Source organism: Panthera tigris, chromosome A2 (genome assembly GCF_018350195.1).
Source record: "Panthera tigris isolate Pti1 chromosome A2, P.tigris_Pti1_mat1.1, whole genome shotgun sequence".
Lineage (NCBI taxonomy): Eukaryota > Metazoa > Chordata > Mammalia > Carnivora > Felidae > Panthera > Panthera tigris.
The window spans coordinates 78,288,845-78,313,406 of record NC_056661.1 but is presented as its reverse complement, the minus strand read 5'-3'; the positions used below and the strand labels follow the sequence as shown (position 1 = coordinate 78,313,406).

Genomic DNA, 24,562 nt, shown 5'->3' with positions numbered 1-24,562 from the left:
TTTCCCGTTTTCTCCCTCCTTCCCGATTTGTTTGGTTTAAAATATTTAACCCGAGGCGCAATGAAGTGTCTCAATTACGGCGTTCTCCTGGACCATTAGACTGGGGACTCCACACTCATTATGCTGATGAACGTGCTACTTACCCATGCAAATTCTGGCGGCAGCCGGCGCAGAGATGGGAGGGCTCAAGGTACGCTATCAAGGGGTGATTTAATCACACAGCCATTCAGTGGGCAAAGCAAGGCAATTTTTAGCCAACTGTTCTAGTAAATATTATAGGAAACCCTTTCACACAGTGTTCATCCTGGTGTAGTGGTTTCGAACGTGCCCAGATTTCCTTCCATTCATACACACCCCCCGCCAAAGGTGCTACCAGAAGGTGCTACCCCCAGGCTAGAAGATCAAACCGATAATGCATTAGCCACTAAGCCATCCTGCAGTCGATGACTTTTTTTTTTTTTTTAAATGTTACAAACACCTGAGTATCACTGTCATTTAGATGAGGACAAACTTGAATAGCCACTAACTTCCCGACGGCTGTCCTTCCTCTGCCCCTCCCCCAGGCTCTTGGTGGGTCCCGCCAACCGGCTTCTGGGCAGGCTGCTGCGGTGGCCAGCGGACACAGTGCCCGAGGGTGGGATGAAACAACCCCCGCAAACCCACTTCGGACGTTTGAAACAATACCCAATCACTGCATCCACCCTCCCAGAGCGCCCCAGAGGAAATGGCATCATGACTTTCATTTTGCTCCATTTCTGACCGACTAAAAGGAAAACAACACGTCCTAAGACAATCATCAGGGTATCTGATGTCAGTGGCTTGGAGTGTAGGCTCCGGAATGTTATCAAGTGACCTCGAGGAGAAATTAATTTTCAAGAGCTAAAATAACCCTCTGCTGAACATGCCCGGCCGCCTTCCCTCCTCACTGCAGAAACGGATTTCACTTTCCAGTTAGAACAGAAAACTCTCATGCATCCCCGTTTCTTCAAAAAAGTCTATAAATAACCCAGGATCAGCAAAATTATGCAAAACATCCTGCTAGCAGAAGAAATGTAAACTAAAACCACTTACAGAGAGACTCAGGCTGCCAACTTAATCTGATTCTACGTCGACTGTAAACATGTTGTACTTTTGGAACCTGAAGAGATCCAGATTAGCACGGATGCCATCACAAAAAAGAGGAAAAAAAAAAAAGGAAAAAAAGAAAACAACAAAAAACAAACCCAACAGCGAAACAACAAAAGCCCAGCCCCAAAACGCAGCAACGTGATTCGGTGTTCTGCACAGTCCAGGACCGGGCTGACCAGCCGCAGCAGTACCAGCGGCCCGAGCTTGCACACGCCAACTGTTTTGACTACAGGCACTTGTTAAACACAGAGTTTCAGGTCCTACCAGTTGGACACCAGAAGTTCATAGAACTGACCCGGTGCCAAGAACAACAAGCACAGAAAGCGAAACGGCTGCCTCGTGCGCCGTGTTTTTGTTAACTGTTTATGCAGGCTCCAAAGCTATGGGGTAACAATTAAGAATCAAGCAGAACTTCAATAACAAAAGCAAAAGATTACCACCTTGAAGGAAATGTAGATGTTGGCAGATAAAGGACAGACGTCAACCTAGTTTATTGGTGGGGTGGGTGGGGGTTTTCAGAGAGAATTGGTGGGGGGGGGGAGGGGCAGGTGTCACATGACAAACTGCAGTTATTAGGCAGAAGGAACTGGGTGCTTCCTTGAAGCATCTTTTACTTAGAGATTGACTTGAGAGACTTTGCAAATGCTGAGGCCTTGGTGCACATCTGGGGGTGACGGCAGGAGCATCGGAATTTGAAAGTTGGCAAATGCCACAGGAGAAAAAAAAAAAGGGGCGTGCTGAATGGAGATTTCAGGACACAGGAAAGGGACTTCCAAGTTCCCTGCTCTGTGCCTTGAGATCACTGAGCCACACAGGAAGCAAACAGAGGGGGCAGTGTCCCTGGGCTGTTTCTTGACCTGGTCCTGAGAAAGGTTTCCCTGTCCCCTTGGAGTCTAGGGTTGATTGGGTCAATCTTTCTCCTTCATCGGGGCTGCAGCCTGTGTTCTTTTGGTGACAGTGAATAAACTATTTTCATCTGGCAAAATAAAAAGGAATGCTTGAATCGCTTATTTAACAAGGTTTTCCATTTCTTTCCCAGAATGCATTATGCATGGTTTCATTTTAGGACCAAGACAATTAACCAGATAAAATTTTAGAGTTATGCGAGGATTCGAGAGAACTGAATTCGAAGAGAACTGGGGCGTAGATGTAAGAGTGAGAAATTTTTACATTACTTTGACTTTAAGTTAAGAAGAAATTCATTTAAGTAGTCTCTGCACCCCACTTGGGGCTCGAACTCACAATCCCAAGATCAAGAGTCACATGTTCTTCTGACTGAGCCAGCCAAATGCCCCAGAGTGAAAAATTTTAAATTGCTGAGTGGGCTCAAGCCCTCCTCCCATTATCTATCTATCTATCTATCATCTATCTATCTATCTATCTACCCATCCATCCATCCATCTATCTATGTTATCTATCTACCTCTCTGTCAAAGGGGATTTCAAAACGCAGCAAGCAAGCCTAACTAAGCAAGTCTCTTTTTAAAATGGGGTCAGGAGGCCATAAGGGAGGAGGAATTTGTGCACGTCCTTCTCGCAGGAACCGTGAACTTTTTAAAAACCTTTCAGCCAGCTGCAAGCCCTCAGCTGGGACTTAACTTCCCCCTCATCATGGCACCAGAATCATCCTCACTCTTCACTTCCAAAAGAGCCCTTGCTACAAACAAGTTTCCATCCCTTATTTGCATATGAACCCAACCAATCCCAGTTAATCTAGTTTCAATCCCTGTTTTGCATAGAGGATCTGAATGAGAACTCTACTCGCAGCCTTGAGTATACAGCCCTGCCCTCTCTTTGTCGTCCTCAGATCATGGTCCAGATTCTACTTGAATCTGTCTCTTCAATTGCAATTCTAATTGCCCAAATAAATGCCTGTTTGCTTAAATTTTCAGGGAATTCTTTCTTGGTCCACTCTATCTATTTATCTATCTATCATCCCTGTCTATCACCTGTCTTTGATTTGAAGAATAAAATGTTGCCACTTCCCCACTCCAGGAGTTTAGAGAAAAGCAGTAAGTAGTAACAGGTTGTTTATACAAGCTACTGTAACCTTGGGCCATACTCATGTTTATTCTGGAGAGTAAATGTTGTGTCTCCGGTTCTGGGGGTCACCAGTATAATGGTGGTGGACGTGAACGCACATGGTAGCTCCCACTTTCCTCCCAAAGGAAACCACATTTTTTTACAAGCTATATATAGACAGGGTTTCTCTGGGATCTGAAATGGAGCCCCCCCTGGAGAGAGGGCAGTTGCCAGACAGATCAAAAGGGAAGAGCAAAGGTAATTTAAAGCTTACCAGACAAAGGAAGGAGCTGGGGAGGAAGAAGGCTGGGGTGGGGGAGGGGGGAGCGGGAAGGGCTGACCCATTCAGGTTGGGCAAAGTGAGTCTCAAACCAGCCCTGGCCTCTGGGTTGGCAACTGACCCCACAAAGTGACACCAGAATTTTTGTGAGCTGTGTCCTTCACATAGAACTCCATGGTTTACATGCACGTTATATGATTTGATCGTCAGAAACACCCTGAATGGGCAGGGCCCATTCAACCAAGGAGGAAAACTGAGGCTCAGAGAGTGCTGGTGTGGTGTTTTATATTCACAAAGCATTTTCAAAGTGGCGGGCTTTATTATTTCCATTTTCAGACAAGTGCACTGAGATTCTGGAGAGACTACAAACCACGTCCAAGGCCACACTGCAAATTATAAGCAACACTGGGTCTCCTAATTCCCAACCTGGCCTTTCTTCCTTGCCTCTATCATGTCTCCAGAACACATAATGATCGAACTAAAAAGGCCACAAAAGTGGTTGTATTATAAAAGCACATCATCTCACTAGATTTTCCCAGAAATCCCTGTCTTTGTGATTTTTCTGTAGCAGGCTCAGATTGCAACTCTCAAACACAGGAGGGTTTCCCTCCACACCTGGGAGCTTCAGACATCTGTACTCCAGAGCTACTATCCCAATAGGAAGCAACGACCTCCACCCTGTCCTTCTTTGATTTGATTAGTTTACCGGCATGGTAACCCCTGGCTCTTCATCTAATCCCAGTCCAAGGAGGAGCCCAAGTGGAATGTCCCAGCAGGTCTGCTACCCTGGGCGTCATGTCATGTACATTTGTAAGGTGTGCTGTCTGTGCTGTGTTGCATTGTAGGAGGGATTTGGCTTAGCACACTATTTGGTGGATATCTTCTTCAACAGTTGTGTTTCCGAGTCATGCTTCTGTTGAGTTCTCTGGTAGCAGAGGCCACTGAAAACACTGGACCAAACGAAGGGTCCCGCTGTCCTGTTCCTTGCGTGTGGCAAGTGGACACTCATGGCTTGACAGAAAATGATATTACTATCGTGTGGTACATTGTGAACTAGTTCATTGCAGGTTTGGGGCACTTCCTCCGAGGGGACGTGGTAGTGAGTTCCTGCAGATGGCCACAGGGCTTGTAAGGGTGAATGGGAACATTGGTCGGGATCCCTGGTCTCAGGGCCATGACCAGAGATGCCGAATGGGGAGGGCAGGAGGGGTGACAGTCAGGAAGTGAAGATTACAAAGTTCTCGAGTGTTCAGTCACTGCCTTATGAATCTCTCTCCCCCTCCTTCCTCCCTGAAAACACAACACTACAAAACACAGAACCAAAGGCCAGGGAAGCTGGGTGTCGAGGTGGACTTTACGTTCAAAGTGTCTAAAGCAGCCTAGAGATGGTGAGGACCAACCAAATCCACAAGCTCTTGGTGACTGGAGAGGCTCTTGGTTGGGGGGATGCCAGGTGGCCCCTCTGACTGGTTTAGTTGAAGTTGTTTTGGTGACCACATGACATTTGCATCCATGCTGCTTAAAAAGAATACGGGGACTGGGTAAATGTGAACAGTCTCAGCAAGAAAACTCGACTGCTTACAAGATACAAGATGCGTAGAATATTTCCACATAACTTGTGACTTCTTGGAGCATAGAGTCTGTTTTTTCGTAAGCCAAAAAGTAGAACACGTGGTTTGACAGGCACTGGTATACTTAGGGAAGACAGATTTAAAATCAGAACTTGTGAAAATCCATGAGGCATGACCACTGAATCTGTGATAACGAATTAGCAAAAGTATCAAATTAATCAAAATTAAATTATCCAATTAGTAGAAGAGAGGGATATGGGATATTAACAGAAACTTGTAGTTAGTATTGGTGTGCTTAACAGAGGTAGTTCTACCCTAGACCAGCCAAGTAGTACTGTGTTGATGGGTACAGTGGTTTTGGGAAGGCAGGTGAGGACAGTACATCCAGGAGGAAGATGGCGTGGACGGAGACAAAGTTAGGACCCTGGGCCCACACTCTGGGCATCTGGACTCCCCCTAGCGAAGGGAGCTGCATCTGAGTACATACACAGAGGAGGAAGCTGGTCCGGGACCAGTAAGGTCTTCAAAACATGGCCCGGATATATGGAAAGCTGGTCAGGAAAAGGATAGAGCCAAAAAAAGACAGAGGCCTGAGGTGACAGGAGACAGAAAGCAAGATAAGCATGCCAGCAGCTGGGTTCTTGCCCCTGACGTTGCCCTGCACACTTTCAGGTCAGGACCTGCGACCCAGCTCAGGGCTCTTCACTTTTGCCTGGATTTACAGGGACTGTGCCAGCCTTCCTGACTGGATCTGGGACTGGCTTTTGGCTTAATCCTTCTTGATGTGGATTCAGGACCAAAGCCACGGGGCTGGCTGTACACATTCGGAGGCCACATACCCTAAGGTTTTAGGAGAGTATCAATTTCAACCAGCCTTAGCCGTATTGTACACAATTTGCAAAATGGCTTTACATGTGGGTTGACTGGAACTGGACTACTGGACTGTAAGTTCCTTGAGGGACAATCCCAAGTCTCCTTTATCTTGGAGGCTGATGCCTAGCCAAGTATAGAAACCCTGCTGTGAGTTTTCACTACATGTTTTGAATGAATGAGTGAAATTCCTCTTAACGCCCATCACAAAGATATATGCATACCTTATTAGGTGTACCTGGAAGGTGAATGCCTTCACCTTAAAAAAAAAATTTTTTTTTTTTAACATTTATTTTTGAGACACAGAGAGACAGAGCATGAATGGGGGAGGGGCAGAGAGAGAGGGAGACACAGAATCAGAAGAGGCTCCAGGCTCTGAGCCATCAGCCCAGAGCCTGACGCGGGGCTCGAACTCACGGACCGCGAGATCGTGACCTGAGCCGAAGTCGGATGCTTAACCGACTGAGCCATCCAGGCGCCCCTGCCTTCACCTTAAATGTATCTCAGACCTGGTGTTTTAATTAAAATTCTATTTTAATTAATTATTTTAATTTTTCAGGTTTCTCTTTTTCTTCCCCTCCAGTCAAATTTTGTTTTTATTTTATTTAAGTTTACTTATTGAGAGAGGGGGAAAGAGACAGAGAGAGAGAGAGGGAGGGAGAGAACAAGTGGAGGAGGGGTAGAGAGAGAGGGAGACAGAGAATCTCAAGCAGGCTCTATGCTGCCAGCACAGAGCCTGATGTAGGGCTCGAACTCAGGAACCATGAGATCATGACCTGAGCCAAAATCAAGGGTCAGACACTTAACCGAATGAGCCACCCAGGCACCTCAGATTTTGTGTTTTTAAAAGTTATGTTTGTGATTCAAGTTAGGGAGAAGGTAGAAAGGCTTTCCATTTAAAATTTAAAACACTAAATCTTCAAAAAAATTGGAGGCACTTTGTAACAAATCTTTCCAAAAGATCTTCATCTCACTGTACTTTGTCCTCTTAAATGGTAGACTTTGAACATTATTTGATCCTTTTTTTTTTTTTTTTTTTTTTTTTTATAACTCAAGATCACTGTTCAGGGCATTCTGTTCTAAACTTTGCTGTAAAGTGGTGATGACTTCAGAGTCCTACATCTGTAGCCTTCAAACTTCCTGACCCTGATCCACCTGAAGTCACAAATTTTATGCTTTGCCCTAACATGAGCACCCGGATGTGACCAGAGTTTCAAAAGATAACATTTATCTTCACTAAGTAAAAGACACTCTGACACTTTCTCTTGTATTCCGCCATTTAAAATGTTGGTCAATGGGGAGCCGGGGTGGCTCAGTCAGTTAAGCATCTTGATTTCAGCTCAGGTCATGATCTCATGGTTCGTGAGTTCAAGCCCCAGTCTGACTCTGTGCTGACAGTGCAGAACCTGCCTGGAATTCTGTCTGTCTGTCTCTCTCTGCCCTCCTCCACTCACACTCACCTGTGCTCTCTCTGTCTCTCTCAAAATAAAGAAAAAAAAATGTTGGTCTCCCTGAACTAAGTGCCTCGTCATCACGGGTAGTACCTGCAGTTTGCAGCAGGGTGATTTGCCCTTGCACAAGAGGGGCCTCGGCTTCCCCACGTTGTGCCTTTTCCCTTTTTCTGCACTCTGGTGTCACTTCTCTCTACTGGCAGGGCCTGCCTCCGTAGTCCTGCCCAGAGTGCTAATTTGCCAAACTTGGACATCAGACCATCAAGTGTGCTAGGTTCCTGTACAAGCTAAGTGTAAGCTGTTTCTCAGGGAAAGCCCAGAGGCTGCTCCCCTGGATGCCCCATGGCACTTGGTGCTCTTCAAGCGCTCCTGGACACATTCCCAAGGAGCTTCACTCGGTGGCAGAGCTCGTGATACTGAGTTGTTACTGGCTGCGCCACATGCAAACGCCTGCATGGCACGTCTTTCTTTTTTGAAAGGAGTATTCTGATGATTAGGCCCTTTCGCAGCTGAAGGGCTATGAAAGGACAGAAGCTCCCGGCAGCAGCGCTGTTCGGTGAATGAGCAGATCTGGGCTCTGGGGTATGAGGAGGTTACTGGGCAAGTAACTGAGCCTGCTCCAGGCTCTTTGCGATGCAGCGGCCTGGCTTCCCACCTTGAGCTGCCCTGTGTCCTGTTGCTGACCGGCTCCCCCTGCCCTATGCTTCAACTGGCAGAAGTCTTTCCACCTAAATGCAAAGGCCACCAGCTAATAAATAAATGAATCATCCCCTGGTGGAATTCTGAGAAGTGTGTGTGTGTGTGTGTGTGTGTGTGTGTGTGCACGCGCGCACGTGCGTGTGTTAGGAGTAGATATCTTGTATTGATTTTTAAAAAATTACACCGAAAGGGGTAGATACTGTGCCCCTAACCAGACCTAAATAACAAGCAATCAGGCACTGGTGAAGTAAATTGCTGACACATCTATTCCATGGAATGCTAGGAAGCTATAAAAACGATGATGTAGATCTATATTTAGTGAAATGTGTCCACACCAATTTTAAACGAAAAAAAAAAAAGGCAGATTTCAAAGCAATGTCTATAATAGGATTCCACTTTTATTTTTTAACATATAAGATATATGCATACAGATACACATGTACAACACATAGACAAACACATACACATAGAAACATGATTATAAAGTTTTACACCAAAATATTTACTTTCTTATATTTCCTGAAATTTGGGCAGTGTTTACAATGTATTACTTTCATAATAAGAAAAAAATCAATTTTCATTTTGAAGAAACAAAATTCTACATTATTAAGCAAAACAGTACTTCTGCTGGGGAGGGGCACCCCACCCTATCCCCACCTTGGTTGTGACTGTTGCCATGGGAACCTTTGTCCCGGCTAGGCATCAACAAGGTGGTATACTCATGTGGGGCCTTTCACCTTTGGCTCTCACTAGTTACGATAGCTTCTCAAACTTTCAAGAGTTCTACACATATAAAGAAGGGTACATTGAATCTTTACTGGAAATTTTTTACATTAATGCACTTTAAGGCCAAAGAAGGGCTTATGGTTTTACTTGTAAGGCTCATGTTCTCTTCTCTGATGGAATTAAGGGGAAAAGTAAATGCCCAAGCAGTAAGGGGATGGCTCTTGCTTCGCTGGAAGAAACAGGCTACACACGGGTCTCTCCATTCTATAGGAAGGCAAGTGTAAGAGCAGACATGATCTATATTCCAAAGCTAATTTTCCCCCAAGCCAGAGTCAAATCAAAGCATAAACCAATGTTGGCTTTAAGGACAGGAATAACCCCTAACTCTTGTTAGTGCCGTTCTCTCCACCAAGTTTATTCACATCCATGGGATAACTGGTATCTCTCTTAAAAATGGACTACGGGGACGCATGGGTGGCTCGGCTGGTTAAGTGTCCGACTCCTGATTTCAGCTCAGGTCATGATCTCACGGTTCGTGGGTTGGAACCCCACGTTGGGCTTTATACTAGTGGCATGGAGTCTGCTCCGGATTCTCTCCCCCCGCCTCTCTGTCTGCCCCTACCCTGCATGCATACTCTCTCTCTCTCAAAATAAATAAATAAACTTAAGAAAAATGACTATGGATGGAGAGCAAGCAAGTGTATTACTCTCAGTTTACTAATGAGGAAAGTAAGATTTATCAGGGTGAGGCAATTTGCCTGAGGCCTGCCTACTGGGGAGTGGTAGAGACAGGAATCAAACCCTATTCTCCTGGGTATGTTCTCTTTGTTGTGTGCTACTGCATTTTCTATAAATAGAGTAACCATATACTTCATTATCCTAACTGGACACCTCTGAAAGTGAAAGGGAGTGCTAAATGGATGGGCCCAGAGCAACAGGTATACATTGTGTGACTTCCCTGAACAATCCAGGATTTATAGTCACTTTGGATATAATCCAGCCCCCCTGCCCGGCTCAGCACTGGGAATCATGCCTTTCGAATAGGAGAGAGAAATGGAGCATCGTTAACACTGTCTATAATTTGCTTTAAAGTACTTGAGTAAAAATAAATAGAAAAAAATAGTACTTGAGAATAACTGGTATTCTCTTGTGCATGAGCCAGTTAGTCTAGGTTTTACCTCTAGGGGTAATCAGCTCACACGCTACCAAGAATACAAAGTCCAGGGGCACCCGGGTGGCTCAGCCGGTTGTGCAGCCGACTCGATTTCAGCTCAGGTCATGATCTTGTGGTTTGTGGGATCGATCCCCATGTCAGGCTCTGCACTGACTGTGGAGGCTGCTTGGGATTCTCTTTCTCAGCCCCTCCCCCTCTTGCATACACTCTCTCTCAAAATAAATAAATAAACATTAAAAAAAAAAAGAATACAAAGTCCAGATTGGGCAACTAGTATTAATCTGAGAGGTCACACTCCAAAAGTGACTACTTTCAGGGGAGGTGGATGAAATAGATGATGGGGAGTATACTTATCATGATGAGCACTGAGTAATGTACAGAAGTATTGAATCACTATCCTGTACACCTGAAACTAACATAACACTGCATATTAACTATACTGGAATTATGGTAAAAAACATAATAAAACAACAACAACAACAACAAACCCCAAAGGTGGTTACTGTGAGTCCTTTTGCTATCCATATTTTGATCAACATTTTGAACATAAGAAATGGGTGAATTCTGTTAGTGAAACTTGGGACTTACTATCATGGAGGCTAGAAATGGATTCTCTTTGGTGAAGTTAGAGGTATTCAAGATATGTGGCTGGCCAAAGACCTTTAGAGACCACCCCCCCAACCTTGAATAAACAGGGTGTTTGAATACAGCAAGGCCTGTCCCTTCACCCTTAGGGACGGCACTCGAGGCTGCCTTGTGCAGCCAGGGAAAGTAGGAGGCTTGATGACAGAATGATGCTGATTCAGGGAAACAGAGACCTGTGTTTAGAATATTCTTGCAACTGCCTTGAGTGAACCTTCTGTGTAAGGTAAGGTTGGAATACCTCAAAGGAGAGGAGGCTGGGACTTCATCAAGGTTACTGAGCAGGTTAAGTCAATTGTTTTCTTCCTACTGGTTGGTTGATACACGTTTGTTTGACAAATGCTGTATCTGTGGCAGCCTTCAGTGTGACACTAGAATTCGCTACAACCTGGTAGGGGGGTTATGGGGGAGAAGCAGTCCTCAGTGCCTCAACCTTCGACAACCTTCTACAGTGGCAACTATTGCCTACCAAAAAGAACCTATGAGTTTTGTGTGGCCAAACCAGCTCGAGGTCAGTCCACAGTGAGCATGCCTCTGGGTGAGTCTGAAATGGGTAGATTTCAGGAAGGGATCCCATAACACATATTCTTTTTCACACCGGATTATGAGCCTCATGAGAGCAGAGACCTGGTCTGTCTGGTTTCCTCTTCTAGTCCCTGAGCCTCACACAGTGCCTTGCCTGACCATGAAAAAGTGGGTGATAGACATCTGTCCAATGAATAACATAAATGAATAGGAATTCTTTTATTTCTAGGATCTACTGTATTAACTAACCTGTGATTTGTCTTTATTCCACTAATGATAACTGAGGCTCATATACTATAATACATATAAACTGAGGCTCATATGCTTGCCCTGGATTAAGTCAGTATCTTAAAAAGCAACAAATAACAAGCTGGTAATAAAAACCATTGGGATGGCATGGTTTAATCCTCACAAGCACAGGATGAGATTGGTATTATCACCCCCAATGTCTAGAGGAAATCGAAGTCTAGAGAGGTTAAAACTTAAGTTAGTAAAGGCAGAACCTGAATTTAGGACTTGAACTTTGTCAGACTCTGAACCCAGGTAATGCTCTGCTATCCAGAGTTAGCAATCACTCGGTTTTGCAGGGATTGAGTTTTTTAACATTTTATTTTATTTTTATTACTTTCTCTCTACTCTCTTCATGTCCTGCTATTGAACACACACATCTTTTGGTGCTTCATCTTATTTTATCAAAAGCTTTTTTTGGGGGGAGGAAAGCTAGATGGATGTTGGAATATATGAACCAGCTTTCCACTTCTTTTGCTTTTAATTATTTTGATTGACATGTGGCATTGAGGGATGTCTAATGGCCTCTCGTGTCTTTGAGCTGCAGAAGAATCAGCCCCTAGGAATCTGTCACAGCGCTTGTCTCCAGGGCACCGGGCGCTCTGGCTTATTCTGGTACCCCCCCCTCCCCTCCCCCGCCGGCATCTTCCCTCCTGCCACACTGGACTACTGAGAGTCTTTTGTTTCATGCCTCTGTGACTTGGTGCACACTGTTCTCTCCCTGGAATCCACCCTTTCATTCTTCACCTTGGTTAACTCTTTATTTTCTTTCAAGACCCAGTTCAAATGTTACCACATCTGGGATATAGGAGATCCTGTCACCTTGTACCTCTGCCAGGTTGCACTCAAGTCCCCTTCTCGGTGCTCCCAGGACACGCCAAGCACGTGTCCACTTAGTGTGTCGTACAGGGCTCTGCACTGACCCTGGGCCTGCCCCCACTCCCCCCCCCCCCTTCCACTACACCCTCAAGAGCTGAAGTCAAAGACCTTGTCTTAGCCCTGGCACATCACAGGCACTCAAAGCATGTTAGATAATGCATGGAGAGATCAGGAAATAATTAGCCAGTCCACAGCAAAGCCAAAGAATGCAGGGATCAGCAGGCCAGCAGTTTTTAGTGGTCTGAGGGCTAGCAAACTTGTCTTAGACAGTGTGCTCAAAAATTATTATTATTATTTAAGTTTATTTTGAGAGAGAGAGAGAGAGAAAGCGAGAGCATGAGGGGGAGACGGCAGCGAGAGAGGGGAAGAATCCTTGCACTGCCAGCGTAGAGACCAATGTGGGGCTCACACCCATGAACCGTGAAATCATGACCTGAGCTGAAATCAAGAGTTGGTCACTTAGCTGACTGAGCCACGCAGGTGCTCCTCAAAAATTATTTTTTAGGCCTAAGAGCACGACAGTGGGTTTTGAAGAGAGGCAATAGGCTATTTAATTTTCAGTGCTCTGTTCTTTTGCCTATTGCAGAAAAAAACATCTGGAGAGATTTTCCCAGTGCAACCAGTTACAACTCACGGGTGCTGTGCCGGCCACCAGCACCACCTCGGGAGCCTGGGGTGATCTGACAGCACCATGTGACAGGCCGTGCTGGCGATTCATGGAGCCCTCACCAACCCTGGGGTGCCCATCTAGGCTGAGAAGTTACCAGCTCCCAGAGGCAGGGCAACACGTGACCCGAGTAGAGCCACAGCTTGATCCGGCCGACCATGCGACTTCGGCCTAACGAAATAAACAATTCCCAGCAGGGCCTGACCCTTCAGAATGTAATTCTTTCTAACCACAGTGTGTAGATAAAAATAATTTAGTGATTTCCTCCCACTAAACTCTTGGCACAAACCAAGAAATCTGCAGTGTGGCTGTTCTGATGCTACCGTATGACTGTAAACATTCAGGCGTTTCTGAGTTCTTATCGGTGTTTACCAGCAGGGATGCACCTGGCATTTCTGGTGGGATAATTTTTCCCTGGGCGGAACTGTCCTAGGCTTTGCAGACCACTTAGCACCTCTGATCCAATCAATGCCGGTTCCCACAACAGCCACAAAATGCACGTTTCCAAACATGTCGAGGGATGGGAGCGGTCATGGGTCCTGGGCTTTCTGCCGGGGTTCGCTTGGATTCACTCTGCAGCACCAGGATCTTGAGAGACCAAAGAAGACACCCAAACCAGCGGTGGGTCGGGACAAGGCCCAGGGAGTCCGGGAGAGCACACGTGAGGCAAAGCCTGTCTGTCTGTAGGGGGAAGCGGAGCTCCACAGAGCAGGGAGGATGCCTGGGTCCCTTGAACAAAGAAGTCAAGGCAGCCAGGGAGCTGGTCTGCCCAAACAGAGAGATCAGAGCTTGAGCAGAAGTCAGCATGGTGCAAAAGGGATAAAAGATGATCAGGGGGTGGTGAGAAGTCAAGGCAGTGGCCGTGAATTCTGGCTACACTCAGCAGCCTCCTCCCAGCCTGCAGGGATGTAACAAAGGGGCCAAGAAGGACACTGGTTTGGGACAGCTCGAAGGGTCTGAAGGGTCTGAGTAACAACGAGCGCTTCTCTCTCGCCTGGACTTAACAACAACCCTACCACTGCCACCATCACCACTGTGATCAACCCTACAAATGTCACCCACTAAAGAGAATTTCCAAGTCCCTCCAAGTGACCTTCAAGGGCATCTTGACCACAAAGGGAGAGAGGGGCTAAAGCCAGCCAGGGAGAAAAGCCTGCCAAAGTGCTGAGTTAGAGGGGCTGTGGGCACAGGCCTCAAGGACGTCACCCGGGCTTCATGGCTGGGCGCCCAACAGCCCTAGCAGGATGGTACCGGGCAAAGCTGCTGTGAAGCTACTTACTCCTTTGTCTCATCTTTCTCACTTATTTGAAATTTATTTTACCTTGCTCTGTTGTTTGCGATTTTACAAGCGGCCTTAAATCCTTTTGCAACAAGGCTGGGTATAAATAAATAAAGCAAAGAAATAAAATGCACGGCTGTAGCATCAGCACTGCCAGACTGGGCATGAAGTGTCTGGCTCCCATCTAAGAGAAGGAGGCGCTCTGCTGAGAGGGGGAGGGGGAGGGGGAGAAAATGACTCCACAGTGTGGAGAACAGTGAAGGCTGGCCCCGGGCCTGGAGCCTGCGTCCTGCCCTGTCTCTGCATCAAGGAGTCACAGGGCCTCATGCAAGTTACTAACATCTTGGGCCTCGGTGTTCTCATCTTTAAAACGAGAGATTGCACTGGATGGATTCAAAGGTCCCTTTATGTCCAAGCGCTGTGATTCTAAGCGACACCCACTCTTGGCTCTGGCTCCTCTCCCTCTCTATTCTTTCTCAATATACTGCCTCTTCTCCAAGTGGAGTGGGCCGGTCGAGGCTCCTTCTAGAGGAGTTTCTGTGTGTTGGTGACAAATGGAAATTGTGCCGGTCACCCAAAGAGATAACTGGTCACACGGAAGAGATTAATGTCCTATTACAAGAAATTGAAGCACTACTCATTTGAGAGTACAGAAAACCTGGGTTTTATTGGATAATTTATTGACCAATTTTTCCATTGTAAACTGGGGTGAAAACACTGGCTTTTCTCTCCATTCACTGATGAGGTGGTAAGTTCCCTACTTTTAAATAAGTTCTGTTACAGCAATGAGTACCACATTTGTTTCTGCAGCATCTATGACTGGTGCACGAATCATTACTAACAGTCAAAAGAACGGGGCGCCTGGGTAGTTCAGTTGGTTACATGTCCGACTCTTGATCTTGGCTCAGGTCATGATCTCAGGGTTCATGGTATCGAGCCCTGCAGAGCCTGCTTAGGATTCTCTCTCTCCCTGTCTCTCAAAATAAATAAATAAACTTAAAAAAATATTTTAAAAAAATATGATGCGGCACCTGGATGGCTCAGTCAGTTAAGCGTCCAACTTCGGCTCAGGTCATGATCTCACAGTTTGTGGGTTTGAGCCCCGCGTCGGGCTCTGTGCTGACAGCTCAGAGCCTGGAGCCTGCTTCTGATTCTGTGTCTCCCTATCTCTCTGCTCCTCCCCTGTTCATGCTCTGTCTCCCTCAAAGAGAAATAAACATTAAAAAAAATATTATTAGCATATGCCCAGGTAACGAAAGGCATTGTCAATGTTCTGGGACATTCTTCTGTTAGCTCTCCCCTTAAGATTTCAATGTACCCCGTCTCCCAAGCCATAGCAGTCACTATCCCTGTTTGCACACAGCATGGCTTAGGGCATCTGTTGCTTTTAGCAGGATCCAATTCAAAATATCAGAGAAGAACCCTTCTCAGACTTTCATGTACTCATTGGTTACCTGCAGATCCAGTGAAAATGCAGATTCTGATTCCATATGTCATTTTTATTTTTCTGCATTTCTTTTTTTTAATGCTTATTTATTTATCTTGAGAGAGAGAGAGAGAGAGAGAGAGAGACAGTGTGTGTGAGCAGGGGAGAAGGAGAGAGAGAGAGAGAGAGAGAGAGAGAGAGAGAGAGAGAATCCCAAGCACTATCAGTACAGAGCCTGACTTGGGGTTCAGACTCACAAACTGTGAGATCATGACCTGAGCCGAGATCAAGAGTCAGATGCCTAACCGACGGAGCCACCCAGGCGCCCCTTTCTGTATTTCTGATGCTTTGACATCTTAGGGCCTTGCTGACCCTGGGCTAGCCAATTCCCAGAGATAGTGAAGGACGCACCTGCAAGTGTATCTTTCATATGCAAATCAACCGATCTAAAGCCCATACCCCACTACCTCCTTTACTGTCTAGGCCACTCTTCCCTCATCCCAGTCACCCTAGGTTCAGAGACAGATGACCAGAGACAGCCCGTTCACCTAGAGCCTGCTGCAATCTCCCACTAGTCAATCCTGTGGCAGCTGCCTGCGCCTCACCTGGTCCTTCCCGTGGAAACCACAGTGAAGGCTCTTGCCTAGGCTTTCCCCATTTTCTCTGCCTCCTGATAGACCCAGGTGCCTCCTCGGGTAGCCCTGCATGGCACAGCATGCCCCCTTCTCTTCGGAACTGTCAGTGACAAAGTATCTTGTCGTTCTCAACCATCTCCGGATCTGTTGCCCTCACCACATCTAAATAATAATAAAACCTACCTCTTCAAACAGCCAGTGAGGGGGCCTGGCAGTGTGGATGCTGCTGATCTGGGAAGCGGCCTTTGTGCATGAAGGCTCTAAGTCACAAGGCTCTGTCACAGAGCAGTGTGCCGCAGCCGGGCTCGGAGGGGAATGACCGTACCATGGACATGCTGACCGGCACTGGAGCCTGATGTGCTCCAGGAAAGAAACAGGTGAAATGGCCCAGGCTGCTGCAGAGAGGGTCCGGAGGATAACCTACATTTCCGCATGTGGGTTCAGACAGAAATTAAATTGCCAGACAGAAATTAAATTGCCCTTGCCAGACAGAAATTAAATTAAAAGCTGCACGGAAGGGGAAGCAGGGCCCGAGCCCCTTCGACTCTATCAGGCAGAGTGGCGATGTGACCCAAGGCCCAAGGGCGAAAGGTTAAGACTGGCAGGACAGCTGGCACAAGACACTTGTTGCACGTTCCCTACCTGAGCCACGTCACTGGAAGCCATGTGTGCATCTGTGGGACACCCCAGTCAGGAGGCTCCAGGGGACTTGCAGGGTGTAAGCCTCAGGATCCAAGCACCTTACTGGTCCCCAGGGCAAGAGGCTATGCAGGTACCCCTTGGCCCTTCTGCCGGGAGGTATCTAAGGGCTCGGTGGGGCCTCCCACCCCCAGTGAGACTCAGGGCTTACAAAGTGGTCTAGACGGGATCTCAAACTTTCCGACTCAGAGGCTAGAGCACTTTCCTCTACACCAGGGCAGTGTGGCTCCATGTGTTACTAATAAAAGCAAATCCTGATTGAGAACTATCAATTGTAAGTACTTCACATGGCTTATCTCATCTAATCCTCATAACTCTGAGAAGTGGCTGCTATTTAAATCCTTATTTTCAAGATGAGTAAGCAAGTCCAGAGAGGTTAAATAGCTTGCCCAAGCCACCCACTAATTGGCACGGTCAGAATTTAAATCCATAGTCTCCATAACACAGCCTTCGCCTGCTGAGTGCTGCCTCCGTACCTAGGGCGGCGTTATTCCCGGAGGAGGCCTCTGGGTCTGCGGCATCAGCATCGGTACCCGGGCTGCCCACCCCAGACCTGCTGAATTGGAATCTGCGCTTCTCCAGCTAGCTTTCCAGGCCAGTGTGCTGCATGCCAAAGGTGGAGAAGCCCTGTACCCAGAAACCAGATGGAAGTTCATTTCCTAGGCCAGACCGATAGTAACGGCACCGGTACGACTTTATAGATTTCACTGCTTAGGTGAAGGTTCTGGGGGGCAGCCTGGTACGCCAGAAAGAATCAGGCGTCGGTTCAAAACCCAGCTCTGGCAGCAGTTACCAGCTCAGAAACTTTGGGCAAAGAAGTTGTCCGAGCCTCTTTCTCCTCCTCTAAGAATGGGAATGTAATACCACCTCCTGGAGTTCATGCGAGCAGTAAGAGAGATAACTATATAAAGTCCTGTGCCCTGTATCTAGCAGCTCAGGAAGTGCTCGGGATTGGGCACACCCAGCACCCCAATTTTCTAAAAGTCATCTTCTTTTGGATCATGCTTTACAACAGTATGGATCCTGAATTCCTTTCGTGCCAAACTGAGAGTAGCTTCCAAAAAAAAATAAGGAAGCTAAAATCTTGAATAACTGGAGCGGTGAGCTATGTAAATAATGCCTGAAGGCATTACTGTTATCACCTGTGGGGCGCATGTCCCCAGTACTGTCAAAGATTGTAACCCCAAGGGCTGGGAGGAGTGCTTACTTGCAAAAGGCGGAAATTCACATTTCAAGCAATAGCTTTGCTGCCAACGATTTCCCTACCACACCTGGTAAAATTGTTACCAGGTGCATATTAATCAAAAAATGTACCCAATCCCATAGCCCAGAAGTAGAGCGGGGATAAAGGTATGGAAAATCAGCTCCAAGCACACACCAAATATCACGATGCAGATTCCAGTCCTTTCTGAGCCAAACCAATCCTTTGGTCTCTAGTCCTACAGACACTTGGAGGAAGCAGTGTCAGGACAATTATGGCCGGCGCATCCCCATCAGGCAGCAGCAGGCTTAAGGTATAAGCAAAGAAAAGGGACCCTTCCAAAAGGGGGGTAAGGGGAAAGAAAGAAAGAAAGGATGTGGGAGAGCAGGAAGGGCGTCTCAGGGGGCATTTATGTCATCCCTATCTAAGCCAGCTGCCACCAAGTCTGCTTTTCACTTGGGAGAAGGGGGTGCCTGTAGAATTGAAAACGTTTTTTAAACGATAAGAAAAAATGTAATACTAGCTCCATTATAGAAATTAAAATCCCACTGGGACACATCAGTAGTTACTCTTCATATCTGTAAGGAAAAATTTCAATGACAGGGTGTAGGTGGTAAAATGAAAACCTGAGGAGACCTCATCTTTTCATTATTCCCTTCAGGATTTGAAAATCTCCACAAAAATAGTAGATACTTTGTATGAGGAGCCCACTTGTTTCCTGATGCTTTTAGATTCTTACCCAGAAACAAACAAACAAACAAACAAACACCTAACAAGCTCCCAAACCAAAGTGCTTCTCATACACCTCGACTTTGGCACGGTTATCATGTTGTTTGTTTGTTATAATTAAAAAAAAAAAATTGAATCACATGGAGGCCTGGCTGGCTCATGCGGTAGAGCTTGTGACTCTTGATCTCAGGGTTGTGAGTTCAAGTCCCATGCTGGGTGTAGAGATTACTTAAAAAGAAAAGTCTTAAAGGGGTGCCTGGGTGGCTCAGTTAAGTGTCCGACTCTTGATTTCATCTCAGGTCATGATCTCAAGGTTCATGAGATTGACCCTGAGTTGGGCTCTGTGTTGACAGTGTGGAGCCTGCTTGGGATTCTCTCCCTCCCTCTCTGCCCCTCCCCCACCTGTGTGTGTGTGCGCTCTCTTTCCGTCTCAAAATAAACAAACATAAAAAATGTTTAAAAATCTTAAAAAAATCGAATCATATAAATAATATCTGTGTAATAAAGAATTTAGAAAATTCAGATATGAATGAAGAAGAAAAAAATTACCCATGGTTACCACACCTTTTTATATAAAATTCAAATGTGTGCACATTTTCAAAAATGAGATTGTATTGAATGCTCAGTATTAAATGTATTGAGTGTGGGGTGCCTAGGTGGCTCAGTCTGTTGAACATCTGTCTTTGGCTCAGGACATGAACTTGCCGCTCGTGAGTTCGAGCTCCATGTAGGGCTCTGTGAGGACCATGTGAAGCCTTCGGATCCTCTGCCCCTCCTCTGCTTGTGCTCTCTCTCTGTCTCCCTCAAAAATAAATAAATAAACTTAAAAAATTTAAAAATGTACTGAGTGTTATTTTTCCTATCATGGACGATTCTCCATGTTCTGAAAAAAAGTTTTTAACTGTTTTGAGGGGCGCCTGCATGGTTGAGTCAGTTGAGCATCTGACTCTTTAAAAAAATTTTTTTAATGTTTACTTATTTTTGAGAGAGAGAGAGGGAGAGAGACAGAGTGCACGGGGGAAGAGAGAGAGGGAGACACAGAATCTGAAGCAGGCTCCAGGCTCTGAGCTGTCAGCACAGAGCCTGACGTGGGGCTCGAACTCACAAACCGTGAGATCATGGCCTGGGCCGAGGTCAGACACACAACTGGCTGAGCCACCCAGGTGCCCCAAGCAACCAACTCTTGATTTTAGCTCAGGTCATGATCTCACAGTTTGTGGGATCTAACCCTGCATTAGGGTCTGCACTGACGGTATGTAGCCTGCTTGGAATTCTCTGTCTCTCCTCTACCTCTCCCACGCTCCTCGCCTCAAAATAAATAAACTTTATTAAAAAAGACAAACAAACAATTTTGAGAGGTCTACTTAGTATTCTAAAAGCCCTGTTTGGCATTCAGATTTGGTTCCAGTTTTTTTGCTATTATAGATAATTTTGTAGTGAATGTCTTCAAGTAAATTCTTGCACACATTACAATTTACTTTCTTATATAAATTCCTAGAAGCAGAATTTTTGGTTCCAGGCCCTTGATACATGTAGTCAAATGCCTGGCAGAAAGGCACCCCCCCCCCCCCCCCCCCGCCCATTTACAGGTCCATCAGCTGGGAAGAGGGATGTTTTCCCTCCCTTTCACTAGCATGTGGTACTGTTGATTTCTAAACATTTGCCATTTTGGTAAGTTTTTGTTTTAGTTTTAGTTTTTGCTTACCATTGAGGTTGAACATTTTCATATTCATTGATTACTTGAATTTCTTCTCTTATGAACTGCCTATTCATATCCATTCTTGAATTAGTATATTTTCTTTTTGTCATTAATTTGCAAGAATTTTTATAATAGTATGAATATTCATATTTTAAAATCAGAGGTTGAAAATGATAATTGCTTCTTTTTTAAAAAAATGTTTCTTTTATTTAGTTTTGAGAGAGAGAGAGAGAGAGAGAAAGAGAGCAGGGGAGGGGCAGAGAGAGAGGAGGACAGAGGATCCGAAGCAGGCTCCATGCTAACAGCAGGAAGCCCAAAGCAGGGCATGAGCTCACCCAATGTGGGACCTGAACTCACGAACCAGTGAGACCATGACCTGAGCCAAAGCCAGATGCTTAACTGACTGAGCCATCCAGGAACCCCTATAATTGCTTCTTAACAAGACTGGGAAATGGTTAATATCCAGCATTAAAAGGTTGTGTGTGTGTGTGTGTGTGTGTGTGTGTGTGTGTGTGTGTGTGTTTTGTGGAGGGGGTGGAGGGAGAAGAAATGGGGGCAGGTGAAATTTAAATCAGATTAAAAAAATATTTGTCACCAAATGTGATCCTAGAATTCTTGTTTAAAAAAAACTTTTTTAATGTTTTTATTTATTTTTGAAGGAGAGAGAGAGACAGAGTACGAGCTGGGGGAGGAGCAGACGGAGAGGGAGACCCAGAATTTGAAGCAGTCTCCAGTCTAAGCTGTCAGCACAGAGCCCGATGCGGGGCTCGAACCCACAAACTGTGAGATCATGCCCTGAGCCGAAGCCGGATGCTCAACCGACTGAGACACCCAGGCGCCCCCTAGAATTCTTGTTTTAAAACTGCTCCCCTTTGGGGCGCCTGGGTGGCTCCGTCGGCTGAGTGTCGGCTTTGGCTCAGGTCATGATCCCAGAGTTTGTGGGTTCGAGCCCCGTGTTGGGCTCTGTGCTGACAGCTCAGAGCCTAGAGCCTGCTTCGGATTCTGTGTCTGCCTCTCTCTCTCTGCCCCACCCCTGCTCGTACTCTGTCTCTGTCTCTCAAAAATAAATAAAATGTAAAAAAAAAAAAAATTTAAAGCTACTCCCCTTTTAAAACAACAACAAAAATACCGAAGCACCAGACGTAAAAATAATGATAGGGTGGCCTCTTAGGTTGAGTCCTGTGCCTTCCCAGTAGCCCTGGTACCTTCCCAGTTATCTGCTGCAGGACACCTGAGTGGGAAAGAGCGTTTGTGTGGGCACCTACCCATGTGAGTCCAGCCCCAGTGGCCACAGGGAGGGTAGGGCATTTTGTAGAGGTTGTTGTTTGGATTAGAACCAGCAAGTCAGTGGTCCAAATTCTGAGTTCCGTAAGCTGAGGGATCAGAAGAACCCATATGAATGTGATCCGCCTCCATCCTCAGGGTGGACAGGACTGAAGGTTTACGGAAACTACAACACTGTTTGCTTGACCCACTGTTCCAAAGACACAGGGCCACATCCGCCTACTGGGTGTGGATGCCCGAGGGCTCCCTGGAGAGGGGGGGCACCGATCAGTATGAACTCTGGAATCTCCCAGGCGAGGAAACACCTCTTCACACACAGTTCTTGTTAAACAGTTGATGGCAGGAGGAGAAAGTGTGGCCAGCCAGGGTGGGAGGGTGAAGGACGAAGACTGCCAGGAGGCGGGCAGCCACCTTGCACTTGGGGCAAACCCAGGTCATTAACTGCAGAGCAGGTATTCAGGTTGGATGCGAACCACTCACATGGGCTCTGTGTCTGCCAAGGTGTGTCCAAGCTACAACTGTTCAAAAATATAACAGGAAGTCCAGAACAAAACAAAAGCCTAGAGAAGACTACAGCACTGAATGCAGGTCAAGTGCAGGCTGGGGAGAGAGGATTTATCTTGCGGGGAAGGGCTGAGCAGGGAGGCACCTGTTCCAGGTGTAGAAAGACAGCACAAACTGGTGATGAACAGAAGTCAGGTATCACATGAGCGGCTACATTTCCATGTTACATCCAGATCCCAAATGAACAAGACTGGGTCACAGACCCTCTACAATGGTCATCAGACCTACAGACCTCGCCCACTACAACAGAGATTTTTACCTCTCTTTTTGCAATCAGTAAGGGAAGGGTAGGGAAGGAAAGAGACAAGGGAGTGGATGGGTAAGGAGAACGAACGTTCAGTACTTAGGCCTTCTGGGCATTCATTCTTCTTGTTTCTTTTTCTAATAACAGACCTTAGTCTTCCTCTGGGGAACACCCTTCTCTCACACTCAGTCCAAGAGGCCCCCGTGGGGTAGGCTCCACCCCACTTCTTGGAGGCTTGGGAGGCCCTCTCTAGGGAACATGGGTAAGTTGACAAAACCATTATCCCTGGCATTTGTGTAAGGCTTTCCAGGTTAAAGAGCTTCCACATGCGTAATTGCTACCTGGGGCTTTGGGGCTTTGTGGTTTCCTAAATTCATGCATGATTCCGTGTCTTAGTTCAGACTGTAGGTTAGGATTCCCAAGACCCTCGTGGCACTGACCAAATTCTGGAGAGGTACCCCGGAGCTTCCTGTTAAGCTGGAGCAGGAGCAAATTCAGAAGATACAGGTCAGGAGTGGAAACTTCCTCAGAAAGGAGGGATTAGATTACTTTTGGGGCGAATCTGACACCTATTTATTTTTATTTTTAAATTAAAAAAATTTTTTTTGAGAGAGTGAGAGAGAGAGAGCACACAAGGGGAGAGAGAGGGAGAGAGAGAGAGAATACCAATTGCACTATGACAGTGTGAAGCCTGATGCGGAGCTCGAACTCATGAACCAGGAGACCAAGTATCAGTCACTAAACCTACTGAGCCACCCAGGTGGCCCTTTTTATTTTTTATATGTGTATTTATTTTGAGAGAGAGAGAGAGAGAGAGAGAGAGAGAGAGAGAGAATCCTAAGCAGGTTCTGTGCTGTCAGTACAGAGTCCCACGTGGGGCTCGAATTCACAAACCATGAGATCATGACCCAAGCTGTGATCATAGTCGGACGCTCAACTGCCTGAGCCACCCAGGAGCCCACAGTGGAGACAGAAAGTTAGGATTTGGCAGCTCCATAGACAGAGGACAGACTAAAACCCACCACTTACAGAAAAAGCAACCGCACAGGGAGTGAGCACTGCTTCTGAAGTAGATTTCTGCCATTCCGCAAACAGCAGGGGACAGAAAGAGCCATTGTGAAAGGCCTGGCCAGGAATGCATTCAAAGACTGTGCTGCCAGAGAGCCTAGGAAAGGAGACTCTCTTCATCTTGCTCCAAACTTTGCATTCTTCCCAAGCCCGGGGTGACTGTATAATCCCTTAAACGTCTTCTGACTTTGTAACCGCCAAAGCCAAATTATATCTTAGGCCATGGGGAGCTTGGGGGCGTGGGCTGGAATCTGGGACCTAGACTCTGCTTCTTGCTTCTTTCAATAGTCTGAACACCTTTTAGGAAGGCTGAAATCCTGCCCTTGTTGCCACCCTTGGACCACAGTTGTTTCTCTGGGTCGTTATCCTTAGTGCAGGTGGTACAGTCATTAGTACCTGCAGAGCGCAGACTGGAACGGGCGAGGCTAAGCCTGGGTCTTTTCTGATTCAGTAGTAACCCAGGTACCTTGTCTTTACCTCAGAGGAGTTGTGTCTTTTGGGCGTCCCCTGGAAAATCCCAGGGTGCTCTCCGCCTGTCTGGCAGAGCCAGAGCCAGAGCCAAACTTTGGTAAGCGCCAATCAGGCTTCCAGGGGCTGCCCTGTCTCCCTCCACTTTGGCAAAGCCCCTCGTTCAAGTTCCCTTCCGCGGCCTTTCCATTCTTTTCAGGCCTGGGGCTGCAGGAACTTTAACTCAGCTCCACACACATGGCTTTTCTATCTGTGCTTTGAGCCCACAGAAATTCTGGCAAGACGACCCTTAATTCACCCAACAGTCTGGGCAGCAACAGTCACAAACACCAGATGCTGGTGACA

At 46.5% G+C, this 24,562-nt stretch overlaps 1 protein-coding gene across 5 annotated transcripts in view; it reads right to left on the bottom strand.

Annotated features, from left to right (window-relative positions):
* ATXN7L1 (ataxin 7 like 1) overlaps positions 1-24,562 on the bottom strand; it is a 244,259-nt gene that overhangs the window by 73,613 nt on the left and 146,084 nt on the right. The window contains exon 1 of one of the 5 annotated variants that reach the window (XM_042964586.1): positions 1,072-1,469. The exons of the other annotated variants lie outside the window; for them this stretch is intronic. The gene's annotated coding sequence lies outside the window, so the exon portion shown is untranslated. Of the gene's footprint in view, positions 1-1,071; positions 1,470-24,562 lie in introns of those variants that run through there. 5 annotated transcript variants of the gene reach the window in all.